The sequence below is a fragment of the Symphalangus syndactylus genome, chromosome 11 (assembly GCF_028878055.3).
Source record: "Symphalangus syndactylus isolate Jambi chromosome 11, NHGRI_mSymSyn1-v2.1_pri, whole genome shotgun sequence".
Classification (NCBI taxonomy): domain Eukaryota; kingdom Metazoa; phylum Chordata; class Mammalia; order Primates; family Hylobatidae; genus Symphalangus; species Symphalangus syndactylus.
In genome coordinates this window covers 14,105,105-14,124,692 of record NC_072433.2, presented here as the reverse complement: position 1 = coordinate 14,124,692, position 19,588 = coordinate 14,105,105, and the positions used below count along the sequence as shown (strand labels likewise).

Here is a 19,588-nt window from a genome sequence, read left to right as displayed (position 1 = left end):
GTAAACTTTTAAGTTGAAATACACCTGTCCTTAATGGCTTATTTACTTATCTATATTTATTGAATTATAGAACTCTTTATTTAGGGGAATCCATATTTCCCCCTTCTAGCAGATTTCTATTTACCATATAGGACTAGATTCACATGTTTAGTCTTTCATAAAAATGAATGTGTTTGAAGGCATATTTATAGTACATTTTGAATGCTGTTTCCATCATTGATATTAAACTAACAAATTATTGGTCATCTACTATGTGCAAGGCCTTGTGCCAAAGGGGTCACAAAAGGTTCTACAGAAGGGGCTAGATAGAATTGACCCGAGTGTTTAAAATAAAACAAAAAAAATTAGGTAGGCAGAATGGAGAACATTCAAGAGCATTCTGGAACATTCTAGATGGGTGGTCAGGTACTTTCTATGCAAAAATAAATGTTTTATGAAAATCTGAAAGGCTTAGTTCAAAGAACTAGTTAGAATATTGAACTATTAACATCCATGCATTCACTCTAGTGTCCAAAACAATCTTGGCACACATTATAGGCACTCATTAATGAATTAATTGAATTATTTTTAAAAATAAGAATGACACTGGGATAGAGTCATTTAAAAATTTTTAATATACTTGAAATTTTCTCTTCCACTTTTAATGTAATCTCGCCAAGCTTTATCAAATTTCAACAAAACTCAATTCAGACTTCTATTATACTGATATAATGTCACTTTATGGTGTAATATTACGCATATTAGTTGTTTACTCCAACATACTGAGTTTAAAATGGAAAGTTTCTTTTTATGTTGTCTAATATATTCAAATGTCAGTTAAAATGTAAAACTTCTAAAGTTATACAAAGTGTTTCATTAAATTTTGCCCTTCAATTCTACCAGAAATGTTGCAACGACATTATGATTTGTGAGCTTTCCCTTCCATTTCTCAGAAAGCTGAGATTTCTGAACTTGTATATGACTATACTCACCTATGCTTCTCATTCAGAAGCACATTATGTGTAAGGGGCTCTATTTGTTTGTATAATTTTGCAATTTAAATAATCTATTTCTTATTATAAGGAGAAGACAGTAAAAGAAAATCTACAACTGCTACATTTGAAATAGCAAATCTGGAATTAAATCTACCCTGAACTGCAGATATTATCTAATACAACTTAACATTAAACAGACACTTTGCATGTTATTCACTCATGTTAGAGCTGGGAGCTATGTACAGTTGCTAATCATTTTATTATTTTTTGAAAAATTATGCTATATTTTACTGTTTCAACAACCTTCTATATATAAGATTTTTCTTAATTTGAGAAAAGTTGGAGCTGGAGGCCATCATCCTTAGCAAAGACATACCTGCAGCTAACTAGCATATGAAAAAAGCTCAATATCACTGATCATTAGAGAAATGCAAATCAAAACCACAATGATACACCATCACACATGGGTCAGAATCCCTATTATTAAAAAGTCCAAAAATAACAGATGCTGGTGAGGTTGAAGAGAAAAAAAAACACGTATATACATTGGTGATGGGAGTGTAAATTAGTTCAACCATTATGGAAAGCAGTATGGCAATTCCTCAAAGAGCTTAAAGGAGAACTAACATTCGACCCAGCAATTCCATCACTGGGTATATACCCAGAGGAATATAAATTATTCTACCATAAAAGCACATGGATGTGAATGTTCATTGCAGCACTATTCACAATAGCAAAGACATGGAATCAACCTAAATGCCCATCAACAACAGATTGGATTAAGAAAATGTGGTACATATACACCATGGAATACTATGCAGCCATAAAAAGGAACAAGATCATGTCCTTTGCAGGGACTTGAATGGCGTTGGAAGCCATTATCTTCAGCAAACTAACACTGGAACAGAAAACCAAATACCACATGTTCTCACTTATAACTGGGAGCTAAATGATGAGACCACATGGACACATAGAGGGGAGCAGCACACACTGGGGCCTACTGGAGGTTGGAAGGTGAGAGGAGGGAGAGGATCAGGAAAAATAACTAATGAGTACTAGACTTAATACCTGTCTGATGAAGTAATCCGTATAACAATCTCCCCATGACACACGTTTACCTATGTATTATAACAAACCTGCACATCCTGCACATGTACCCATGAACTTAAAAGTTAAGAAAAGAAAAAAGCATTATACAGAATTTATTCTTTAATCATAAGAATATCATTATTCTTTTTTTAATATATGTGCCAGGTACTCCACTGGATGCTATACAAATTTTTTTATATGCCACTTCTAAAAGATTTTAAAGTAGCTTATATATATATATATATATATATATATAATTAAAAGAAGTTATGGCTATTAATAGAGATACAATTATATTATCACCCAAAGGTCTCCAAAAGTTGCTAAATGGGATTAGCTAATTTGGATCAAAGCTCTCTGGTGAAAAAAGCCAAATAGGATACATGAGTGGTTACAGAAAGGGCAGAGAGGTGAACTTATATTTTCTGGCAATAAATCTGATTTATAAATATTCCAAGTTGCTGACTGGTGGCAAACTTACATGTTTTGATTATACGCAGTATAGAAGATAGGATTAACATTTTCTTATGTAAATTGAGCATCCGTACTAGTAACTGACTAAATGGTAAATCCACTTTGGCATGAAGGTGGGCAAGGGAAGACAACGTGGGGACAGTGATGCCTGCACCTAATTTATGAACTCTGTAATAGAAGGACAGGGTATTTCAAAAGCATGGAAATTGGAGCGAGCTTGAAAAGCAAAGAATATTCAAATCCAAATGAGGCCAGCTGAGGAATGAAAGGAGGGACCATGGTATGGTGGTGAAGAGCAGGTCAGAGGAAAAAAACCCGAATTTTCTTGATATACAAAAGTCCTATAAATCAGTGAGAATAAAACCAAGACCTAATTAAAAATAGAGAAAGAATATGTACAGATAGTACATTAAAACAAAAATAGAAATAACTCGTAAACATCTGAAAAGGTGATCACCCTCACTCAAGAGAAGTGTAAATTAAAACTACAAGATACTATTTTTCATCATCAAATTGCTGCTGGGAGTAAAATAGCTACTAAGACAATTAATGCCCCTGCACTTGTGGAGCTTACATTCTAGTTGAGAGACAACCAATTAACAAATATACATAAATTATCATGATTAATAGGAGGAAGTGACATGTAGGAAGACAGGGTAAGTGAAAGTGACAGTGGTGCAGGGGATCACTATTGGATGGTGGAGGCAATTCCAGTGCAGTGGGGTGGGGGGGGGGCAAGGCGGAGGATGAAGTGAGTCAAAGGGAACAATGTGGAGAGAAGACTTGCTGGAGGTGTTTTGATAAAAAGAAGCTGAAGAAATAGGACAGTACCTAGAAGAGAATAAGGGGTAAAAAGTGAGTTTTGTTTATTAAGTGAAAGAGAATGGTGCAGAATGTGGATACTACGCTACGATTTGTGTGTTGTGATTTTTTTAATAGACAGATAATAGAGATAGATAAAAGATTAGATACATACACACATACATACATAGCTTGTATGTGCAAAAAATATTTCTAGAAAAAATCACAAAGTACTGATACCATAACTGCTTCTAGGGAAGGAAATGGCTGGAAGAAGGATGAAAGATTATTTCTTTTTGTGCTTTTCAAATATGTATCATATACAGGAATCATCCATGCAGAAGTAAACAAGTCCTTCATTATTCAAAATACTACGTAAATTATACTCAACTGTGACATGACTTAATTTTTCTCTATTCAAGTTGACATATCCCTGTAGGTGTAAAAAGCTGAAAATCGTGTATATTTTCTCAGTTACTTTAATTACATAAAGAAAACTATAATCAGAAAAATATTTTATTAATTAATCTTAGAGTTGCATGTGAACACTATTAACTAACACATATCTTTCTTATCATAATCCACTAGCATGAGTTCAGATATAACTTCTGAATTGTTTGGGTTCAATTGCATTCCCCCAAAAATTATGTTCAAGTCCTAACTTGATATGTTAGGTATGTTCAGTATGTGTGAATATTACTTTACTTGGCAGTAGGGTCATTACAGATGTAATTAAATTAAAATCAAGACATACTGAATTAGGGTGGACTCAAATCTAATAACTAATGTCCTTATAAGAAGAGGAAAAACTGAACACAGATTCACAGAGAGAATCCATACAACAATGGAAGCGAAGAGTGGAGTCATGCATCTGCCACCAAGAACTGCCAGCAACCACTGGAAGACAGAAAAGGCAAGGAAAGGCTTCTCCCAGGAGGCTTCAGGAGGAGCATGGCCCTGCCAAGACCTTGACTTTGGAGCCACTAGACTCCAGATCTGTGAGAGAACAAATTTCTGCCACTTTAAACCTCCCAGTTTGCCCTATTTGCTACAGCAGCCTTAGCAAACTAATACAACAATAGTGATATTTAATGAATGACATAGGAAAATGTTTATTGGAAAAGTAATTGAGACTTCAGGAATATGGGATTATATGTTTTCATAGGAAACAGATTAGGGCATTAGAAAATGTTTCTTTAAGGGAACAAGATAAATTAGGCCAAATCAGACCAAACTTTGACTAAGATAGATGAACAAAGAGATACTTGATATAGGCCTAGTCTCTACATAAAAGTGAAGTGGATATAAATGTGAATAATTAATTTATCACATGACAAAGAGGCTAAAAGGAGGGAAAAGAAAAAAAAAATGTTCCATAGACACATGCCTTTTTGATTAAGACTGATGATTCTTAGAGTTTGTCTACCAAGCAATCTGGCTTAAAGAAAGCACTGATGGATTTTTTCGTGTAGATGTGTATTCATGTTGGAAAAGGTGTCGTAAGCATAATACTGAATATATTGGAATTTTTGAAAAACCTATGCAACTGTAATCGCTCAGTGTTTTATGCAGGGCAATGTGTAATTGCTGTCTTTTGTTTATTTTTAGATAAAAGATCTGCAGCTATGGAATTCTTCTCCATGACATTTTCACAGAACATACTACTTGTGATTTATATCATGTCCTTACTCAAGGTAATTTTATTTTGTAAGAATACCATAAAATCTATTTAAGTCACATCCTGTCTCCCAGTGAAATGAAAGACATCTCAGAAGGGATTTCATTGTATCCTTCTGGGTGTGTGTGTTTTGTATTTTTGCATTTTCCCAGGAAGAAATGGAGACAGTGACTCAGTTAATTCATTATGCTTATCCTCTCATTGCTCCATTCTTGGTTTTGGTGATCATTTGAAATACATGGAGATTGTTTGCTCAACTCTCTCAGGCTGCTGCTTATTAAATAACAGCACTTGTCTGCCCTATGTCTTTTTGTAGTACAGTTATGAATAAACGGACTCCAGGTCTCACCAGTCAAAGTTACCCTTTGGAAACTAATTTCTCCCTCTTCTCTCTTTACTTCTGCTACCATTCAGAGAGAGAGAGAGAGAGAGAGAAAGAGAGAGAGAATATTTTGGCACTAATAAAATAATGAAAGTTCACGCAGTCTTAATATACGGATGTGGATGCTCAAGTATTTATTTAAAGATGAAGAACTGTCAACTCATCAGAAACGCTGGACTGGGACCAATGAGTTATATGACTCCTTGATTGAATTGTTAAGCATACTTGACTAAGATACTCAAAACATCTTGGTATTAACACTCTTAATTTAAATTTTACTTTTTAGGTTTTTGTAGATTCACATACAGTTGTAAAAAATAATACAGAGATATCATCTGTATCCTTTACCTAGTTTTTCTCAATGGTAATATTGCACAATGTTGTAGTATAATATCACAACTAGTATATTGGCATTGATATAATCAGCCATCTTATACACACTTCTCCAGTTTTACTAGTACTCATTTGTGCGCATATGTCTAAGTAGTTGTATACAATGTTATCACATGTGTAGGCTCATGTATCTACCATTACAGTCAAGATGCTGAACCACTGCATCACTGCAAGAATCCTTCATGTGGCTCTTTAATAAACAAACCCACCTCTCTCCCATTCCACATCCAGCTACTCCCTGACCCCTGTATCCTAATCTCTTACAATCATAAATCCGTTCTCCATTTGGAAAATTTTGTCATTTCAAAATGCTATGTTGATGGAATTATAGAGTATGTAAACTTTAGAGATTAACTGTTTCATCCTAGACATTCATGCAAGTTGTTGCATGTATCAATAGTCTGTTCCTTTTCTTTGCTGAGTAGTGTTCTGTGGTATGGGTGTACCACAGTTTCTTTAACCATTCATCTGTTGTAGAACATCTGAGGTGCTTCCAGTTTGGGGCAATTATGGATAAAAAAAATTTGCTATGAACAATTATATGTGAACATGTAAAATGCATAGGAGTGCAATTGCTGGATTATAGATGATTACATGTTGAATTTTTTAAGAAACTTCCAATTTCAACTTTATATAAAACTATTTGTTTTCTTTCCTCTCTCTGTCTCTCACTCCTTATGATACATTACTTGAACATTTCTTCGGATTCTATCTTGGCTTTTTTATATTGTTTTTGTGTATTTTTTATAGTGGTTGCTCTGTGTGTTACTGTATATATGTATGACAAATAATTCCTCTACTGATATCAACATTTTAACACTTTATTTTACCTTTGCCATTTTAAGTACCATTGTCTTGAGTCTGAGATGATGTTAAACTTTTTGTTTCATTCATAAAATGTGATTTATAAAACTCATGAGGAAAAGGATAGACTATTACGTGTAGCTATACTTCTTTTTATTCCTCCTCCTTTCCTAGTGCTCTAAGGTTCTTTCTCTTATCATTTCCTTTTCATTTTAAGAATTTCCTTTCATAAACCTTTAACAGTAGACCTGCTGGCAACACATTCTTTTAGTTTTCCTTCATCTGAAAAAGTATTTATTTTGCCTTAATTTTTGAAGTACACTTTTGTTGAATGTAGAATTGACAGTTGAAAGTTATTTTCTTTTAGCCCTTTTGTTCTCTGTGCTTTCAGATGAAAGTTCACCATCACTTGAATTGGTGTCCCTATAGGAAATGCATTGTTTCTCTATGGCTGCTTCCAATATATATTTTTTTGTCTTCAGTTATTTTTAGAAGTTTATTTATGATATGTCTTGGCATAGGTTTCTTTGAGTTCATTCTATTTGAGATCACTCAGCTTCTTGAATCTGCAAGATTATGTCTTTTGCCCGGTTTGGGAAGTTTTCAGCCATTATTTCCTGGAATACTCTTTCAGGTTCACTTTCTCCCACCCTGTGGGCTTCTCATACAACACATGATGGATCTTTTGATTTTGTCCCACAGGTGTTGGAGGTGCTATTTTTGTTTTTTGTCTGTTTGTTTATTTTACAGTCTGCATTCTCCCTGTTGTTTGGATTGGTATAAATTATATTGATATGTCTTTAAATTCACTGATTCCTTTGTCATATCCACTCTACTATTAAGTCCATTCGGCAAATTTATTTTTCCATTATGTTTTTTGGTTCTTTAATTTCTATTTGGTTCTTTTTATAATTTCTATTTCGTGACTGGGTTTATTTTTATTTGTTTCAAAAGAATTTATAATTGATTATTGCAGCATGTTTATGTGGGCTGCTTTAAAATCCTTTTCAAATAATCCAAGATCTGACTCATCTCAGTATTAGCCTTACCTTTTGGTGTTGATTGCCTTTTCTCCTTCAAGTTGATTTTCTTGTGTGAGACGTGATTTCTTTGTATTTTGTATGTTATGTTGGCCTCTGGATCTTATTTATATCTCGTATTTTAGCAGGCAGTCACCCTGTCTATGTTGATTACAAGGTCCTGGCCTCCTTTTGTAGACTATGATTTCAAGAGCAGTTCAATTTTCAGACCCTTTGCTTTGTTATTCTCATCTGCTTTATCTGATGCTACTATCGCCCCTGGTGCTGCCTAACGGAGTAGAAGTAGCGTTACCAGTCTGGAATGCTAGGTGTTTCCAAGTAGGAGAGGGGAATCCCAGACCCATGAGAGCAAGTCAGTTCTCACTTTATTTTACTAGCCTTTCCAACAATATTTCATGCAGTTGATAATGCCATCCTTTAGAAACCCTTTCATAACTTGGCTTCTGAGATAATACTTTCTTTTGTTTTTTCTCACTGCTCGCTTCTTTTAGTCTTGTCTGATAACTTTCCTTCTTCTCTTCAACTTTTAAATAATAAATAGCATTCAGAATCAGGATCGAAAAATTTTCCTTCGCTTTATAGGTGATCACCCAAAGGTTAACATTTTTTTTTCCAATGGTTTGTGGGGAAAGGTGGTGTTTCGTTACATGGATAGGTTCTTTAGTGGTGATTTCTAGATTTTGGTGCACCCATCACCCAAGCAGCGTGCACTATACCTAATGTGTAGTCTTTTATCCCTCACTCCCTCCCCGACTCCCCCCAGTCCCCAAAGTCCATTATGTCATTCTTATGCCTTTACATCCTCATAACTTAGCTTCCACTTATAAGTGAGAACATATGACATTTGGTTTTCCATTCCTGAGTTACTTCACTTAGAATGATGGTCTCCAACTCCATCCAGGTTGCTGCAAATGCAACCATATTTTCTTTATCCACTTGTTGGTTGATGAGCAGCTAGGCTGGTTCCATATTTTGGCAATTGCAAATTGTGCTGCTATAAACATGTGTGTGCAAGTGACTTTTCCATATAATGACTTCTTTTCCTCTGGGTGATTACCCAGTAGTGGGGTTGCTGGATCAAATGGTAGTTCTACTTTTACTTCTTTAAGGAGTCTGCATACTGTTTTTCATAGTGGTTTTACTAGTTTACTTTCCCACCAACAGTGTAAAAGTGTTCCCTTTTCACTACATCCATGCCATCATCTATTATTTTTTTCATTTTTTAATTATGGCCTTTCTCACAGGAGTAAGGTGGCATCACATTGTGGTTTTGATTTGCATTTCCCTGATAATTAGTGATGTTGAGCATTTTTTCATGTTTGTGGCCATTTGTATATTTTCTTCTGAGAATTGTCTATTCACGTCCTTAGCTCACTTTTTGATGGGATTATTTGGTTTTGCTGATTTGTTTGAGTTCTTTGTAGATTCTGGATATTAGTCCTTGGTCAGATGCATAGTTTGCAAATATTTTCTCCCATTCTGTGATTCCTCTGCTTACTTCGCAGATTATTTCTTTTGCTGTGCAGAAGCTTTTTAGTTTAATTAAGTTCCATCCATTTATCTTTGTTTTTCTTGCATTTGCTTTTGGGTTCTTGGTCATGAAATCTTTGCCTAAGCCAATGTCTAGAAGATTTTTTTACGATGTTATCTTCTAAAATTTTTATGGTTTCAGGTCTTAGATTCATCTTGAATTGATTTTTGTATAAGGTGAAAGATGGGAGCTAGTTTCATTTTTCTACATGTGGCTTGCCAATTATCCCAGCACCATTTGTTGAATAGGGTGTCATTTCCCCACTTTAGGTTTTGTTTTGATTTGTCGAAGGTCAGTTGGCTGTATTTGGCTTTATTTCTGGGTTCTCTATTCTGTTCCATTGGTCTACTTGCCTATTTTTATACCAGTACCATGCTGTTTTGGTAACTGTAGACTTACAGTATCCTTTGAAGTCAGGTAATGTGATGCCTCCAGATTTGCTATTTTTGCTTAGTCTTACTTTGAATATACAGGCTTTTTTTTTGGTTCTGTATGAATTTTAGGATTTTTTTTAGTTATGTGAAAAAGGATGATGGTATTTTCATAGGAATTACATTGAATTTATAGATTGATGCTGGCAGTATGGTCATTTTCACAACATTGATTCTACCCATCCATGAGAATGGGATGTGTTTTCATTTGTTTGTGTCATCTGTAATTTTTCTTTTTTTTTTTTGAGACAGGGTCTCCCTCTGTCACCCAGGCTGGAGGGCAGTGGCTCAATCTCTGCTCACTGCAACCTCCACCTCTTGGGTTCAAGCAATTCTCCTGTCTCAGTCTCCTGAGTAGCTGGGGTTACAGGTGCATGCCACCACACCCAGCTAACTTTTTTTTGTTTTGTTTTAAGTAGAGACGGGGTTTCAGCATGTTGGTCAGGCTGGTCTCGAACTCCTGACCTTGTGATCCACCCGCCTTGGTCTCCCAAAGTGCTGGGATTACAGGCGTGAGCCACCGCATCTGACCATCTATGATTTCTTTCAGCACTGTTTTTGTTGTAGAGGTCTTTCATGTCCTTAGTTAGATATAGTCCTAAGTATTTTATTTTATTATTTTATTTTATTTTATTTGCAGCTATGGTAAAGGGATCGAGTTCTTGATTTGATTCTCAGCTTGCTTGCTGTTGGTGTATAGCAGTGCTACTGATTTGTGTACATTGATATTGTATCCTGAAACTTTACTAAATTCATTCAACAGATCTAGGAGCTTTTTGGATGAGTATTTAGGGTTTTCTAAGTATACGATTATATCATTGGTGAACAGGAACAGTTTGACTTCCTCTTTACACATTTGGATGTCTTTCATTTCTTTCTCTTGTCTGATTGCTCTGGCTAGGACTTCCAGTACTAGGTCGAATAGAAGTGGTGAAAGTGGGCATCCTTGTCTTGTTCCAGTTCTCAGTTAAAATGCTTTCAACTCTTTCCCGTTCAGTATAATGTTGGCTATGGGTTCATCATAGATGGCTTTTTAACATTAAGGTATGTCCCTTCTATTGCTGAGGGTTTTAGTTTTAAAGTGATGCTGGATTTTGTCAAATGCTTTTCCTGCATCTGTTGAGATGATCATGTAATTTTTTATTTTAATGCTATTTATGTAGTGTATCACATTTATTGACTTGCTTATGTTAAACCATCGCTGCATCCCTGGTATGAAACCCACTTGATCATTGTGGATTATCTTTTTGATATGCTGTTGGGTTTGGTTAGCTAGTAATTTGTTGAGGATTTTTGCATCTATTTTCATATTGGGCTATGGTTTGTTATTGTTGTTGTTGTTGTTGTTATGTCTTTTCCTGGTTTTGATATTAGGGTGATAGTGCCTTCATAAAATGATTTAGGGAGGATTCCTTCTTTGACTTTTGGAATATTTTCTATAAGATTGGTAACAATTTTTCTTTGAATGTCTGATAGAATTCAACTGTGAACTCCTCTGGTCCAGGACTTTTTGTTGGCAATTTTTTTTTTTTTTTTTTTTTTTTTTTTGAGACAGAGTCTCGCTCTGTCGCCCGGGCTGGAGTGCAGTGGCGCAATCTCGGCTCACTGCAAGCTCCGCCTCCCGGGTTCACGCCATTCTCCTGCCTCAGCCTCCGAGTAGCTGGGACTACAGGCACCCGCCACCGCGCCCAGCTAATTTTTTGTATTTTTTAGTAGAGACGGGGTTTCACCGTGGTCTCGATCTCCTGACCTCGTGATCCGCCCGCCTCAGCCTCCCAAAGTGCTGGGATTACAAGCGTGAGCCACCGCGCCCGGCCTGGCAATTTTTTTAATTACTGTTTCAATCTTGCTACTTCTTATTGGTCTATTCAGAGTTTCTATTTCTTCCTGGTTTAATCTAGCAGTGTTGTATTTTTCCAGGAATTTATCCATCTCCTCTAGATTTTCTAGTTTGTGTGAATAAAGGTATTCATAGTAGCCTTGAATAATCTTTTGTATTTCTGTGGTATGGTTGTAGTATCTCCTGTTTCATTTCTAATTGGCCTTATTTGGATCTTCTCTCTTCTTTTCTTGGCCAAGTTTACTAATGGTGTATTGATTTTGTTTACATTTTCAAAGAACCAGCTTTTTGTTTTATTTATCTTTTGTATATAATTATTTCAATTTCATTTAGTTCTGCTCTGATCTTTGTCATTTCTTTTTTTCTGCTAGGTTTGGGTTTGGTTTGTTCTTGTTTCTCTAGTTCCTTGAAGTGTGAGCTTAGATTGTCTATTTGTGCTCTTTCAGACTTTTTGACATAGGCATTTAATGCTATGAACTTCCTCTTAGCACTGTGTTTTGCTGTACCCCAGAGGTTCTGATAGGTTGTGTCACTATTATCATTCTGTTCAAAGAATTTTTAAATTTCCATCTTGATTTTATTGTTGACTCGAAGATCTTTCAGGAGCAGATTATTTAATCTTTGTATGTTTGTATAGTTTTTGAGGGTTTCTTTTGGATTTAATTTTCAATTTTATTATACAGTAGTCTGAGAGAATATTTGATATAATTTTGATTTTCTTAAATTTATTGAGACTTGTTTTGTGGCTTATTATATGGTCAATCTTGGAGAATGTTTCCTGTGCTGATGAAAAGAATGTATATTCTGTATTTGTTGTGTAGACTATTCTGTAATGTCTGTTAACTCCAATTGTTCTAGGGTGTAGTTTAAGTCCACTTTTTTGTGTTGACTTTCTGTCTTGATGGCCTCTCTAGTGCTGCCAGTGGAGTATTTGAGTCCCCCACTATTACTGTGTTGCCATCCATCTCATTTCTTAGGTCTGGTAGCAATTGTTTTATAAATTTGGGAACTCCAGTGTTAGATGCATATATATTTAGGATTGTGACGTTTTCCTGTTGGACTAATCCTTTTATCATTATATAACATCCCTCTGTATCTTTTTTTATCTTGTTGCCTTAAAGTCTGTTTTGTCTGATAGAATAGCTACTCTTGCTTGCTTTTGGTTTTGATTTACATGGAATATACTTTTTTCATCTTTTTACCTTAAGGTTATGTGAGTCTTTATGTGTTAGGTGAGTCTCTTGAAGATGACAGATACTTGGTTGGTGGATTTTTATTCATTCTGCAATTTTGTGTCTTTTAAGAGGAGCATTTAGGCCATTTACATTCAATGTTAGTATTGAAATGTGAGATACTGTTCTATTCATCATGCTAGATGCTGCCTGAATATGGTTTTTTTTCATTGTGTTATTGTTATATAGATCCTGTGAAATTTAGGCTTTAAGGATGTTCTATTTTGGTGTATTTCAAGATTTTGTTTCAAGATTTAGAAATCTTTTCAGCATTTTTTTTTTTTTTTGTGATGCTGGCTTGGTAGTGGTGAATTCTCTCAGGATTTGTTTGTCAGAAAAGGGTTTTACCTCTTCTTCCTTTATAAAGCTTAATTTCACAGGATACAAAATTCTTAGCTGATAATTATTTTTGTTTAAGAAAGCTGTATTAGTCTGTTTTCACACTGCTGATAAAGATATACTCCAATTAAAAGACACAGACTGGCAAATAGGATAAAGAGCCAAGACCCGTTAGTGTGCTGTATTCAGGAGACCCATCTCACATGCAGAGACACACATAGGCTCAAAATAAAGAGATGGAGGAAGATCTACCAAGCAAATGGAAAACAAAAAAAAAAGCAGGGGTTGCAATCCTAGTCTCTGATAAAACAGACTTTAAACCAGCAAAGATCAAAAGAGACAAAGAAGGCCATTATATAATAGTAAAGGGATCAATCCAACAAGAAGAGCTAACTATCCTAAACTTATATGCACCCGATACAGGAGCACCCAGATTCATAAAGCAAGTCCTGAGAGACTTACAAAGAGACTTAAACTCCCACACAATAATAACGGGAGACTTTAACACCCCACTGTCAACATTAGACAGATCAACGAGACAGAAAGTTAACAAGGATATCCAGGAATTGAACTCAGCTCTGCACCAAGCAGACCTAATAGACATCTACAGAGCTCTCCACCCCAAGTCAACAGAATATACATTCTTCTTAGCACCACATCACACTTATTCCAAAATTGACCACATAGTTGGAAGTAAAGCACTCCTCAGCAAATATAAAAGAACAGAAATTATAACAAACTGTCTCTCAGATCACAGTGCAATCAAACTAGAACTCAGGATTAAGAAACTCACTCAAAACTGCTCAACTACATGGAAACTGAACAACCTGCTCCTGAATGACCATTGGGTCAAGCTGAACCCACTTCAAGCAAGCTGAACGAAAGAAAGGCAGAAATAAAGATGTTCTTTGAAACCAGTGAGAACAAAGACACAACACACCAGAATATCTGGGACACATTTAAAGCAGTGTGTAGATGGAAATTTATAGCACTAAATGCCCACAAGAGAAAGCAGAAGAGATCTAAAACTGACACCCTAACATCACAATTAAAAGAACTAGAGAAGCAAGAGCAAACACATTCAAAAGCTAGCAGGAGGCAGGAAATAACTAAGATCAGAGCAGAACTGAAGGAGATAGAGACACAAAAAACCCTTCAAAAAATCAATGAATCTAGGAGCTGGATTTTTGAAAAGATCAACAAAATCGATAGACGGCTAGCAAGACTAATAAAGAAGAAAAGAGAGAAGAATCAAATAGACGCAAAAAAAAAAACGATAAAGGGGATATCACCACCAATCCCACAGAAATACAAACTACGATCAGAGAATACTATAAACACCTCTATGCAAATAAACTAGAAAATCTAGAAGAAATGGATAAATTCCTGGACACATACACTCTCCCAAGACTAAACCAGGAAGAAGTTGAATCTCTGAATAGACCAATAACAGGCTCTGAAATTGAGGCAATAATTAATAGCCTACCAACCAAAAAAAGTCCAGGATCAGACGGATTCACAGCCGAATTTTACCAGAGGTACAAAGAGGAGCTGGTACCTTTTCTTCTGAAACTATTCCAATCAATAGAAAAAGGATTCCTCCCTAATTCATTTTATGAGGCCAACATCATCCTGATACCAAAGCCTGGCAAAGACACAACAAAAAAAAGAGAATTTTAGACCAATATCCCTAATGAACATTGACGCAAAAATCCTCAATGAAATACTGGCAAACTGAATCCAGCACATCAAAAAGCTTATCCACCATGGTCAAGTTGGCTTCATCCCTGGGATGCGAGGCTGGTTCAACATACACAAATCAATAAATGTAATCCATCATATAAACAGAACCAAAGACAACAACCACATGACTATCTCAATAGTTGCAGAAAAGGCCTTTGACAAAATTCAACAGCCCTTCATGTTAAAAACTCTCAATAAACTAGGTATTGATGGGACGTATCTCAAAATAATGAGAGCTATCTATGACAAACCCACAGCCAATATCATACTGAATGGGCAAAAATTGGAAGCATTCCCTCTGAAAACTGGCACAAGACAGGGATGCCCTCTCTCACCACTCCTATTCAACACAGTGTTGGAAGTTCTGCCCAGGGCAATCAGGCAGGAGAAAGAAATATAGTGTATTCAATTAAGAAAAGAGGAAGTCAAATTGTCCCTGTTTCCAGATGACATGATTGTATATTTAGAAAACCCATCATCTCAGCCCAAAATCTCCTTAAGCTGATAAGCAACTTCAGCAAAGTCTCAGGATACAAAATCAATGTGCAAAAATCACAAGCATTCTTATACACCAATAACAGACAAAGAGAGAGCCAAATCATGAGTGAACTCCCATTCGCAATTGCTTCAAAGAGAATAAAATACCTAGGAATCCAACTTACAAGGGATGTGAAGGACCTCTTCAAGGGGCACTACAAACCACTGCTCAGCAAAATAAAAGAGAACACAAACAAACGGAAGAACATTCCATGTCCATGGATAGGAAGAATCAATATTGTGAAAATGGCCATACTGCCCAAGGTAATTTATAGATTCAATGCCATCCCCATCAAACTACCAATGACTTTCTTCACAGAACTGAAAAAACTACTTTAAAGTTCATATGGAACCAAAAGAGAGCCTGCATTGCCAAGACAATCCTAAGCAAAAAGAAGAAAGCTGGAGGCATCACACTACCTGACTTCAAACTATACTACAAGGCTACAGTAACCAAAACAGCATGGTACTGGTACCAAAACAGAGATGTAGACCAATATAACAGAATAGAGCCCTCAGAAATAATACCACACATCTACAGCCATCTGATCTTTGACAAACCTGACAAAAACAAGACATGGGGAAAGGATTCCCTATTTAATAAATGGTGCTGGGAAAACTGGCTAGCCATATGTAGAAAGCTGAAACTGGATCCCTTCCTTATACCTTATACAAAAATCAATTCAAGATGGATTAAAGACTTAAATGTTAGACCTAAAACCATAAAAACCCTAGAAGAAAACCTAGGCAATACCATTCAGGCCAGAGGTATGGGCAAGGACTTTATGACTGAAACACCGAAAGCAATGGCAACAAAAGCCAAAACTGACAAATGGGATCTAATTAAACTAAAGAGCTTCTGCACAGCAAAAGAAACTACATCAGAGTGAACAGGCAACCTACAGAATGGGAGAAAATTTTTACAATCTACCCATCTGAAAAAGGGCTAATATCCAGAATCTACAATGAACTCAAACAAATTTACAAGAAGAAATCAAACAACCCCATCAAAAAGTGGGTGAAGGTTATCAACAGACACTTCTCAAAAGAAGACATTTATGAAGCCAACAGACAAATGAAAAAATGCTCATCATCACTGGCCATCAGACAAATGCAAATCAAAACCACAGTGAGATACCATCTCACACCAGTTAGAATGGTGATCATTAAAAAGTCAGGAAACAACAGGTGCTGGAGAGGATGTGGAGAAAAATAGGAACACTTTTACACTGTTGGTGGGACTGTAAACTAGTTCAACCATTGTGGAAGACAGTGTGGTGATTCCTCAAGGATCTAGAACTAGAAATACCATTTGACTCAGCCATCCCATTACTGGGCATATACCCAAAGGATTATAAATCATGCTGCTATAAAGACACATGCACACGTATGTTTATTGCAGCACTATTCAAAATAGCAAAGACTTGGAACCAACCCAAATGTCCATCAGTGATAGACTGGATTAAGAAAATGTGGCGGGGGGGTGGGGAAAGGCGGGGGCAGCCCCCGGGCAGGCAAACGCTTGGCGGGCCGGGTGCAGCCCTGCAGCTCTCGCCAGAGCCAAGCCCAGCCGAGGTCCGCCACTGCCCCTGCGCCTCTGCACCTCCGCACCTCCACACCTCTGCACCGCCTCAACTCCCTGGAGATGGTGAAACGCAAGATCCAGGCCCTGCAGCAGCAGGCGGACGAGGCTGAAGACCGCGTGCAGGGCCTGCAGCAGGAGCTGGATGGCGAGGGCGAGTGGCGTGAGAAAGCTGAAGGTGACGTGGCCGCCCTCAACGGACGCATCCAGCTCGTTGAGGAGGAGTTGGGCAGGCTCAGGAACGACCAGCCACAGCCCTGCAGAAGCTGGAGGAGGCAGAAAAAGCTGCAGATGAGAGTGAGAGAGGAATAAAGATGATAGAAAACTGGGCCATGAAGGATGAGGAGAAGATGGAGATTCAGGAGATGCAGCTCAAAGAGGCCAAGCACATTGTGGAAGAGGCTGACCGCAAATACAAGGAGGTAGCTCGTAAGCTGGTCATCCTGTAGGGTGAGCTGTAGAGGGCAGAGGAGCATGCGGAGGTGCGTGCGGTGGTGTCTGAACTAAAATGTGGTGACGTGGAAGAAGAACTCAAGAATGTTACTAACAATCTGAAATCGCTGGAAGCTGCATCTGAAAAGTATTCTGAAAAGGAGGACAAATATGAAGAAGAAATTAAACTTCTGTCTGACAAACTGAAAGAGGTTGAGACCCATGCTGAATTTGCAGAGAAAACGGTTGCAAAACTGGAAAAGACAACTGATGACCTGGAAGAGAAACTTGCCCAGGCCAAAGGAGAACGTGGGCTTACATCAGACATTGGATCAGACACTAAACCAACTTAACTGTATATAAGCAAAACAGAAGAGTCTTGTTCCAACAGAAACTCCAGAGCTCCGTGGGTCTTTCTCTTCTCTCGTAAGAAGTTCCTTTTGTTATTGCCATCTTCGCTTTGCTGGAAATGTCAAGCAAATTATGAATACATGACCAAATATTCTGTATCGTAGAAGCTTTGAGCACCAGTTAAATCTCATTCTTTCCCCTTTTTTTTCAAATGGCACCAGCTTTTTCAGCTCTCTTATTTTTTCCTAAAGATGCATTTATTCCTCAGGTAGGCAGGGTATTTCCTAGTAAGCATACTTTCTTAAGACGGAGGCCATTTGGTTCCTGGGAGAATAGGCAGCCCCACACTTTGAAGAATACAGACCCCAGTATCTAGTCGTGGATATAATTAAAACGCTGAAGACCATAACCTTTTGGGTCAACTGTTGGTCAAACTATAGGAGAGACCAGGGACCATCACATGGGTAGGGATTTTCCATCCAGAGCCAATAAAAGGGCTGGTGGGGGCTGGGGGTGGCTATTGTGGGAAGTCATAATCCACAGATAGATTAATCTAAGAATCCTGGCCCTTCTCCACACTCCACCATGCAGAACAAACATCCTCTCAAGCAGTCAACGTAGAATGCTTGGGAAATAGTCATAATTACCCACACATAGTAATTAATAGATGGTAAGTAATAGATCCTTGATGTGATGTTCTTTTGCATATTTCCTTCATTCTAAAGTTGTTCCCTGGCCGGGCACGGTGGCTTTCGCCTGTAATCCCAACACTTTGGGAGGTCAGGACAGATCACTTGAGGTCAGGAGTTTGAGACCAGCCCAGCCAACATGGCGAAACCATTTCTCTACTAAAAATACAAAAATTATGGTGATGCCTGCCTGTAGTCCCAGCTACTCAGGAGGCTGAGGCAGAAGGATCGCTTGAAGCCAGGAAGTGGAGATGGCAGCGAGCCGAGATCGCACCACTGCACTCCAGCCTGGTCGACAGAGTGAGACTCCATCTCAAGAAAAAATAAAAATAAAGTTGTTCTCTGAAGAGCAAATGTCTCATTCCAATAATGACCCACTCAGCAGGAATATGGTGGAGTTCAGTCCAATTCAGATCAGCCATATCCAGAAGACTACAAGTCATTACTAAGTTGAGCAAAAGAGTTTTTATCTATTAGCAGAAAGGGCCTCTCTGGCAGCAGAGATTAAAAATTGGCCCAACTTCATTTCCATACTTCAGGGAATAGCAAATTGAAGATTTACTTATCTAGGACTTGAATTCCTTCTTTGGGACCAAGTTAATAGAAGACCAAGAAACTCCTGAATAAACTGGATGATGAAGGATTCTGTAGACAGGGCTGCACGTATCAGCTTTGTTTGACTTCTCTTTTCTCGGTTAACATCTCAGAAATGGAACATTCCACATTCCCCAGCAGCGTGTGGGGGCCGACTAAAGTCTACAATTCCAACTAAAAATCACCCTGCTTCTGGCTTATCTGACTCCTTTACCCACCCCACCCCACCACCCCACTCCTATTTATTCAGCACCACACTACCCAGGAAATACACTAGCAAATTGTGCAATGGAATAAAATCCACACTTTACTTTATATTCTTGCAACTGTATCATATGTAATAGTATCACTTTTTCTACATTTTGGTCAAATAAATTTTTACATAAACTACACAAAAAAAAGAAAATGTGGCACATATACACCATGAAATACTATGCGGCCCTAAAAAAGGATGAGTTCATGTCCTTTATAGGGACATGGATGAAGCTGGAAACCATCCTTCTGAGCAAACTATTGCAAGGACAGAAAACCAAACACTGCATGTTCTCACTCATAGGTGGGAATTGAACAATAGGAACACATGGACACAGGAAGGGGGACATCACACACCAGGGCCTTCCAGAGGGTGGGGGGAAGGGGGAAGGATAGCATT

At 37.4% G+C, this 19,588-nt stretch overlaps 1 pseudogene; it reads left to right on the top strand.

Annotated features, from left to right (window-relative positions):
* Positions 1 to 4,182: 4,182 nt before the first annotated feature.
* On the top strand, positions 4,183 to 18,677 carry LOC129492594 (tropomyosin alpha-4 chain-like; annotated as a pseudogene).
* Positions 18,678 to 19,588: the final 911 nt, after the last annotated feature.